General features: G+C 37.9%; 1 non-coding gene across 1 annotated transcript; it reads right to left on the bottom strand.

Annotated features, from left to right (window-relative positions):
- Positions 1–2,851: 2,851 nt before the first annotated feature.
- Positions 2,852–3,015, bottom strand: LOC123630991. The gene has a single exon (XR_006732903.1). It is a non-coding gene; the product is annotated as a U1 spliceosomal RNA (small nuclear RNA).
- Positions 3,016–10,101: the final 7,086 nt, after the last annotated feature.

Raw genomic sequence — 10,101 nt, 5'->3', positions numbered from 1 at the left:
AAGACTGTTTAGAGATCCACCAAACAGCCTGCAGGAAAATGTCGAGCCAGTTCTCCCAGACAGGAAATGAAAGACATAAAATGATTCTGCCAATAAAACTCTGTAAATCTCCAGTCTGTATTGTTCAACATTTTATTACTTTATTGCAGTATTCTTCTTGGGTTAACTGTTGAATTATCAGGAAATAGTGTTGAACCAATTGAAAAACCCATCAATAAAGTTCACCAATAGCATTTTCTTTACTGGGGCTTTTGATGCAGGGGTCTGTTTACTTCAAGAATTGAGACTTACTTAAAAAACAAACAGTAGATAGAAAACACTCCATAATAACATGCCCTGGAAATAGAGCACCTTTTAAGATGGGAATAGACATGTGGTTTCTTATCCTCATAGCCCTTATTTGCTGGGTTCTGGCACTTTCCTGGTGAGCATGACTAATAATAATAATGGCCTACATCTGACAGCATTTTATGATTCACCAAGTACTACGGCAGTGCTTTTCAATGCGCATATAAATTACGTGGAGATCTTGTTAAAATAATACTTTCAGTGGGTCCAGGATGGGGCCTGAGTTTGCCTTTTTAACAAGTTCCCAAGTGGTGCTGATACTATTGGTCCACAAAGCACACTTTGGGAAGCAGGTACCTACCAAGATCTCTCTTGAGATTCACAGACATTATGTAAGGTAGGTAGAGCAGGCATTTTTTTCATTCCCTTCAGAATATTGGCTCTGTGAGGGTAAGGGTTTGGTAGTGTTTTGTTTGTTGCTATATCTCAAGTGCATATAAGATTAGGCACTCAATACATTTTTGTTGGATGAATGAATGACTGCATCTTAATTTTATAAAGGAATTTAAATGTTTTAACTAAAGACATATTCTAACAAGTGGCAAACCTGGCATTTGAACTTAAGAAACTATTTAAATCAGAGAATTTGGTACCAAATGAATCACTTTGTGGTTTTGCTTTTTTGTTTTTGGTAAATTTTTTTGAAGGAAATTTTTTAATTGAAGTATAACATAGAGAAATGGACAAACCATAAATGTACAATTGGGGGTTTCTACAAAGGGAAGACACTTATGGAATCACCTCTCAGATTTGGGAATTACCAGCTCCCCAGAAGCATCTCTTGTACCCCCTCTCACTAATTATTCCCTCCCCAGGGGTGGATGCTTTTATGACTTCTATCACCTTAGAATGGTTTTGAACTTGATAGGAGTAGAATTTTATAGCATATGCTTTTTAGTGTGTGACTTTTTCACTCAAAATTATGTTTGTATTCTTGAATATAGCTGTAATTTGCTTATTTTCATTTCATAGTATTCCCTTGTGTATATTGTGCATATTCCATGAAGATACCACAGTTTATCATACATTTCACTGTGGATGGGCATTGTCATTCATTCCAGTTTTTGGCTAATATGAATGCTATGGACATTTTTGTATGTGATGTTTGGTGAGCATATGTATATATTTCTACTGGATATACACCTAGAAGTAAAATATATTTTGGCTATTTTCAGTTACTGTAGATATTGCCAAATAATTTTTTTCCTTTCCAGTTTTACTGAGGTATAATTGATAAAATTATATATATTTAAGGGATACAATGTGATTTTTTGTATATGTATACATTGCAAAATGATTATTACAATCAAGCTAATTAACATATCCATCACTTTACATAGTTAGCTTTTTTTTTTTGTGGTGAGACTACTTAAGATCTACTCTCTTAGAAAATTTCAAGTACACAATACATTTTTATTAACTATAGTCACTATGCTGTACATTAGATCTCCAGAACTTATTTATCTTATAACTGAAAATTTGTATCCTTTGACCACATCTCCCCATTTCCCCTACCTCCCAACTGTTGGTAACTACCTTTCTACTCTGTTTGTATGAGTTCAACTTTTTTAGGTTCCACATATAATTGAGACCATGCAGTATTTTTCTTTCTGTGGCTGGCTTATTTGACATAGCATAATGCCCTCCATGTTCATGTGTGTTGTCACAAATGGCAAGATTTCCTTCTTTTTTTAAGGCTGAATAATATTCCACTGTGTGTGTGTGTGTGTGTATACATACCACATTTTCTTTATCCATTCAGCATTGATCACTTAGGTTGTTTCCATATCTTGGTTATTATGAATAATGCTGCAATGAATGTGGGAATGCAGATATCTCTTTGAGATAGTGATTTTACTTCCTTTAGATATGTACCTAGAAGTGGGATTACTGGAATATATGGTAGTTCTTTTTTGAATTTTTTGAGGAACTTCGATACTGTTTTTCTCCCCCCAGGACCTTTTCTTAGGAATCCATACTATTTTCTATAATGGTTGTACCAACTTACATTCCCACCAACAACACATAAGGGTTCTCTTTTCTCCACATCCTTGCCAACACTTCATATCTTTTGTCTTTTTGGTAATAGCCATCATAACAGGTGTGAGCTGATATCTCATTGTGATTTTGATGTGCATTTCCCTGATGATTAATGATGTGGAGCACCTTTTCATAAATTCATTGGCTATTTTTATAACTTCTTTGGAAAAATGTCTATTTAGGTCCTTTGCCCATTTTTTGATTCTGCTATTTTATATATATATATATTTGCTATTGAGTGATTTGGGTTCCTTATATATTTTGGATGTTAATCCCTTATCAGATACATGGTTTGCAAATATTTTCTCCCATTTTGTAGGTTGCCTTTTTATTTTGTTGATTGTTTCCTTTGCTGTGCAGAAACTCTTTAGTTTGATGTAGTCCCACTTGTTTATTTTTGCTTTTGTTGCTGTGAGTTTGGTATAATATCCAAAAAAATTATTGCCAACTGTTTTTTCTTTCCCAGGGGAGGGCACAAACACAGTCTCCAGCTACCACAAATTATGCAGTTGAGTTTCCAATATTTGGGGAAATTGCAGGGGTCAGCACATCTGGAATGTAATGGATAAGCCTCACCCTGGGAAAACCATTTTTGTGATCATGGTGTCTCCCCTGCCAGGGAAATATGCCACAGTTTTTTCAAAATGATTGTATTAATAAATTCTTCTGCCTTTTTTTGAATTTTAAATATTAATTAAGTTCTCTAGGTAATCACTGAAATTCTATCTCACCTTTTGCTGCATGGAGAACTCTGGTATGAATTTTATTTCTGGGACTTTTGGGTCAAGATGGTGGATTGGGCACACACATTTACTTTTCTTCCTCCAAACAGCTCATAAAATGGCAATAAATGGAATTTATTTTGGAGAAAGGTATAAACATAAAAGAACAATGAGAAAGGAGAGACAACATCAGTACAATGTGAAATACTTGAGAAAGCTGACTCTTAGGCCAGCAGTGGGGAAGCTGAGAGGAAGCCTGATCTACACCACAGAATCCCTAAAAGCTTGAGGAATTGGCACATGGTGTACTCCTGGAAGAGGGGAGGTAATGCTAAAAAGGACAGCATTGATTTAAAGTCTGTTGAAAAACCAGTCTGATCCCCTCTCTCAATCCATAGACTTATAATTGTTTTCTACGCTTACCCCATTCTGGAAGAAGGCTGAAGAAAATTTGTCACTGGAGACCATAAAACATAAGGTCTCTGCACTAGGATTTTTCAGACACAGTGGAGGGTGGGAGTATGATATTGAAAACCAAGGGATTAAGCAAATATTTACATTCTAAATACTAAGACCACCCCAGACCTCTTCTACACTCAGCTCCCAAAATGTTGACAGGCAGTCCTGTATCTTCTAGATAGAAGCCTGGAATATTCTTCTCTAGGAACTCCACTAGACAAAGAATAAAAAAGTACTTGTACTTGTATTACTTGTACTGATGGTGTTGGAGAGGGATCTCCAAGGAAATGGCTCAGCTAGATCAACAGGTACAGTGTAGGTCATGGTAGTCAAGTCCCCAACCATGGGCTTAGAACTTCCGATCAACTCCTTTAGGGCCCCATTCTTAAATATGAGTAGGCAAGCAAGATCACCAGCTAGCTGAGGAAAGTTTTCCCAATGAAACATAGAGACCAAAACAAACAGAAAAAAAAATCCATTTAGAAGAAAAGAAGCTTTTCAGAGGAAAGACTTCTTTAAAAAAATCATTAGTGTCCTCAGACAGATATAAGATAATATTGCATTCATGAAACAAGAGCAGGATACTTTAAATAGGGACAATTGGGAACTTCTAGAAATTAAAAATACAATAACAGCTTAACAGCTGTTGAAAAGCTCAACAGAACAGTAGGAAGATAAAATTGAAGAAATCTCTGAGAAAGCTGAACAAAAAGGAAGAAATAAAAAATAGAAGGGAAAATATCATAAAATTAGAGGACCAGATCATGACGTTCAATGCATTCAATGCAGGAGTTCCAGAAGGAAAGGAGGAAGGAAAAGAGGGTAAATAGAAAAGAGGAAATCACTACCCATATAAATAAAGAAAAGTTTCTAGAACTAAAGGTTAGAGTTTCCAGGTTGAAATAATCAATAGATTTCCCAGCAGAATGGATTAAAAATAAACTCACTCTAAGGTACATTTTATAATCTTACAATACTGAGGAAAGCAAGAAGTTTTAGAAACTTCCAGAAATGGAGAAAAACAAAAACAAAACAAAACAAAAAAATCAACAATCCGAAGTCATATGAAAAAAGTAAAAAAAATATCAGAGCACCTATGTGTTTCTCAATAGCAACAACAGAGGCTAGAATATAATGGAACAACACCTCACAAATTTTTGAAGAAAATTGATTCCAAACCTAGCATTCTACACTTCGCCAAATTCATAAGCAAATATGAGGATAGACTTAAAAAATTCAGATATTCAAGATCTGAAAGTTTTTATCTCCCATGAGCTTTCTCAGAGATCTACTGCTTGCTACATTTGACCCATCAAAATGAAGTTGTAAACTAAAAAAAAAAAGAAAGACATAGGAAATGGGAAACAGGAGATTTAATATAAGGGAGTGGAAAGAATCTTCAGAATGAATGAAGGGAGATTCCAGGTCAATCACAAGGCTCCAGAAAATATTTTCTTCAGGAGATTAGCAGATGGACACTGAGTTTTACAATATATTTATGGGAGCTTTAGAAATATGGCCAAGAGTTTGGGATTGAATTGGTGATAAGTAGATAGAAAACCTAGCACGTGAGCAAATGAGGAAAAAACACAGCAGTTATTACCTTCTCACCAGCTTCCTGCTTCCCCCTACCCGCAAATCAACAAAAGTTTGTGCAGGAAATGAAAGTAATTGCAGTAATTACATGTCTCAGTTGTGAATGACATTTATGTCGTCACAATAACGTAAACATTGAATGTTGATCTAACCAAAATTTCAATACAACTCTATTGAGCGAATGAGGGGGTGTGAATGGGAAAAGTGTATTTGTTGTGGGGGCTGGGGGTGGGGTTACAGAAAGCTGGAGCCTCACCAGGGATAAAATCTGTATGTAATGACTACAATTAAAAAACCAAGAAATACAATATATGCATATTATTTAGAGATACAGTGACACATTCCAAAAGAATCCTCTGAAGGAGAGAAAAGACGTTGCCTCTGGGAGCGGGCTACTATTTTTTATATTTTAAAATAATTATATGTCTCTTCTAATTATTTGAAAGTATACATCTGATAAAAATAAATGGAATAAATTTTATTCTAATTCTATCACTGATGGCTATTCACTTCCTTAAGGCTTATTTTATTCATCTATGAAATGAGCATTTGAATCAATCATTATAAGATGTCTTACTTTGGCCAACTGTTCTGGTCTCTAGTCCTACAGAATCATGTACAGGTATCCCGAGGAACCTATTTGAAAGTAACCTCCTGTTGTTTCTTCTTCATATACAAAGTTTCCGGGGAGCAGTGAAAAGGACAAAAGGGAGATGGCAGGAAGGAGGACCTTTGGATATTCCCACAAATGAATGATTAGTCTATGAATTAAGGAGAGTCCTTGTCCCCGGATAATTCAGAATAAACACACCTCCCCTTTACTCAGAGCTACCGCAGCAAGTTTACTCCTGGTGGTTTATAGTGACTGGTATGGAGAAGAAATACTGTAACATAATTAAAGAGCTATGGTCCTATAGTTGATGCAGGCGTTCAGATGTGAGTCACTGAAAAATTATCATCCTTACTGTGAAATAAGACTGGTCCACGTGAGGCTGGTCTCTCAAAGAAGGAAAACCCAACATGATGCAATATGTGCTACAGGCAAGGCAGTGGGTGTCGTTTTGAACACAAAGTTGCCTCTGGCTCAGGTTCCCGTGGGCTCAAGTCCCAGCCTCTTGCTTGTAAGTCCTCTATTCCTTGCCACTATTGTGAAAAGCAGTGCTTCTCAAGTTCGAGTGAGCCTTAACCCGGAGGGCTTGTTAAATAAAACCCATTCATTCCTGAGTCCCGTGTCCAGAAATTCTGATTTCATAGGTCTTTGGTGGGGCCCAGAATATTCATTTTTAACAAGTTCCCATCTGATGCTCCTGTTGCTAAGTGTTGGATCACGCTAAGATGGTGGTCCCCACCGATGGGCTCATCCTTCACAGATTTCCTCTTTCTGTGGCTAAATGTATCAGGTGATAGTCTGGGGCGACTTGGTGTCTCTAGCTTATTCCTGTTCTATTCATTCGCTTCTGAGAAGCAAACCAAATAGCTCTTCAAGACCTCTTTCCCTTCACAAGCGTGCTCTGAGGCAGTCTGCATTTTCTTTAGAGGATGTCCTAGGAGAAAGGCAGCCTCATAGACTGGCCAAACATCATCCCTGCCAGATTTCACATTGTGCCAAAATGTTAGCCTTGTGTGTTTCACTGAGGTATTGGAAATTGTTGTAGTATTTCACAGAGAGTGATGATGAATGGTGTCTGTTTAATTAGGACTTTAGTACTTTTATTTTATCCTCATGGTCCTTATAAAACAGAACTTTATTATTCATACCTTTTCTGGACGTGTTTCCTCTTCTTTAGGACCATAACACCCAGGTACTCAGATCCTTGAATAAACTGATCAGCAATATTTATTCTATTTATTTACAGGCAAATAAGGCAGGGTACTCAGATCACTTGGAGAGTTCTAACGTGCTATAAACTTCCAAAGGGAAAGTCCTGGAGGGAATTAACTGAGATTTGGTGAGGAAAGAAAGCTTGACAGTAAAATGGGTGACAAAGTCCAGTTAATTCTATTTCTGACATGACTCTTGGGTTTCTTTGGCTTCCCTGTCTTCTCCTTAAACTGCTTTTTTGCCACCAAACTCAGCTCCCTACGGTTTCCCTGTTTCCCATGTGGCGGCCGCCTTGGCCTATGAGGGCACAGCCTCTGTCTCATTTGTGGCTGTATCTCCATTGCGCGGCACAGTCCAGTGTAGACTCGACGCACAACAAAGGTTTGACTAAATGATTATTGAAAAATTATATTCTTCTTCTCCGCGACCTTCAGTGGACCCACATGGCCTAAAGAATCAAGTCTGCTTTCCTTGGCGTGACCCCAGCAGGCCGTGGACATGCTCAGGCCATTAGGCAGCACAGGAGTGTGGTGGCATTGAGGGGGCCGAGTGCTGGTTCGGGCTGCCGAAAGGTCTAAACAAAAATACCCCGGACATACTTGATAAAAATTTATATAAATATATACATATATGTATATAGACACATAACACAAATGTGCATATACATAAGAAATGGGCATTTTAGTGATGATAATTTGTACTCTACATTAATATTTTGCATCAGGTACCTTTACTTCTATTTTTATTTAAAAAATTCATTATTTGCTTTTAAATAAGTCAAAGGTAGAGTTAAAAATTACTTCTTACAGATTCCAACTCAATCTGTTACATTCACAGACTTCTCATGGCACTAAAAATTCTATCTAATGTTTAACAAAGGAATTGAAAGAAAATATTGAACAAATCCGAAGCAACAGGCCCTTTGTTGTAAAAACATATCCACTTACGAAGACTTGTTCCTCCAGAGAAGGAGGCCACCCTGGTGAAAACATCCAGATATTTAGACATTAAGAGATTATTCACAATTGATTTTTCTGGAAACCTTTCAAGCTCAAGAAGGTGAATTTTCAAAGCTAATTTTTTCTCATGGTATTTGTATGCCTAGTTAGTATTTTGAGGAAAATTTACTGTCCATATTAAATACACATTACTTTATTAGTAGAAATATTTTATCTTTTTTTTTGATCAAGGAACTAACATTAAATTTTTGATTTCAAACTGTTATTTTTTTTCTTAAAGCTGCCAGAAACTGCCGTGTAAAAGAAAGTGAAAATGGGGAATCCTATGTTAGAAAGAGGGCAGCATTCAGTGCAGCTGCGTGGATCCAGGTGGCATCTGGGGTGCCGAGGGAACCTTGCTCTCAGGATCGGCTTCACAGTTGGTCTCACGGTAAGGCCTCAGACCCAGAGAGTGGGAGGGAAGGACTCTAGAAAAGTTGCCTAGTGTGTTAACAAAACCACTTAACTAGAAATCTCAGGGGTTTTGCTCGACAGAAAAGTTAAATACTGGGAAACACTAATTTGAGACACGGAGCCATGCTACAGGGTTGGAGGGGCCTTCTCAGCCTCCTGCTGTCCACTCTCCTCACCCCACGCCCCCACTACTCTCCATGTAACAGCCGGAGAAATCCTTCTAAAAATGCCTTGGTCAGATGATGCCACCTCCCCGTTCAAAATGATGCATAGTCCAGGGCTTTGCATAACATTCATAATAAAACCCCCAAATCCTTCTGGATTCTGGCCAACTCTCAAACACATTTCATTCTCCCCTTTGAGCTCTCAGCTTTATCCATGCTGGAAGTTTCCTTGCTATTTGTGGAACACTCTAATCCCAGTTTCTCGTGAGGGCCATTGCACTTGCTGTTTCCACTGTCTTGAACACTGTTCCCCCAGATAGTCACACGACCCCCATTGCTTACTTAAGTGAATGTCACTTTCCAGAGGCCTTCTCTGACCACCCTGTCCCCTCTCCTCCCTTTAACACTCACTCCTGTCTGGCAATCTACTGTAGGTCTCTTTACTGTCTACTCCACTGAAAGTGAGTTCCTTTCGGACAAAGACCTTGTCTGCTGTGAATACTGATGGGTCCCCAGCATCCAGATGGAGTTTGGTGTGCAGCTAATGTAAACTGTTTGTGGAATGGATGGATGAATGAATGAATGAGTGAGAACAATAAAAGAATAGTTCTGGTGACAGAAACTCAGGCAAATGAGTTTATAAGTGCTTCTTGAGAATATTCCTTCAACACAGGATTTTCATTATGTGAGCAATTAATTTATTGCAATTGAACTTTGCAGAAAAAAGGGAGGAGGGCAGAAAAGAAGCGGGGCAGGGACAAAGAGACAGTGATGGGGGGGTGGGTTGCTACAGATGGGGTCAGAGTTAGGGTGAGCAGTGGTACAGTTATCTGTTCATTCTAGCAAGCAGAGATTTAATCAAGCCTGAAATAGTTAATGTCTTTGGTGAAAATCCATGGAAAGAGTGTATGAATGATTTTAAGGGTTTCCCAGACCAACAATAAAGATGTGAAACAGATTTTTACCAAAGGACTTTGTAAATTGGTGGTGAACTATTTGTTGACATGCTAATGTAGGAATTGAAAATTAATCAAAAGCCCTAAAGAAATATTAGAGGAATTGATAAGATCACCAACAGGAGATATTGAACTCTATGGACGAATTAAGGGATTATCAAGGGTAATTTGAATTATATGAGATTTGCACTTTATAGGCTGACCCATCTAGTCCTGGAGTAAGATGTGGCACCATTGTAAAGAAAAACAAAGACTACAATTTGATCTAGGTGTGCACTAAAATTGGTAGGGTTGGTAGAGGAAGATGTCCTCAGTGGAAGCAGTTCTGTGTCCTACTTGTCTTTCTAGGTGGTAGATATTTAGGAAGGACCTCGGTGTTGACCAAAACCAAACTACCAGAAGTTGTGAAATCTAAGCACCTCTGTCTGGCTTATTGTCACCTCTGCATCACAGAGAATAAAGAGGTGGGATAGGGGCTGTCAACTTCCCTGCTTATCATATAGTTGGTAATTCATTAGAATTTCTTTTAAAATTTTGGACTAACTGGTCTGTGCATTCTTTACACAACCTTAGCTTGGCAGG

The sequence above is a fragment of the Lemur catta genome, chromosome 1, assembly GCF_020740605.2.
Source record: "Lemur catta isolate mLemCat1 chromosome 1, mLemCat1.pri, whole genome shotgun sequence".
Lineage (NCBI taxonomy): Eukaryota > Metazoa > Chordata > Mammalia > Primates > Lemuridae > Lemur > Lemur catta.
Note: the sequence above shows the minus strand (reverse complement) of the source record. Positions and strands in the feature narration are given on the sequence as shown.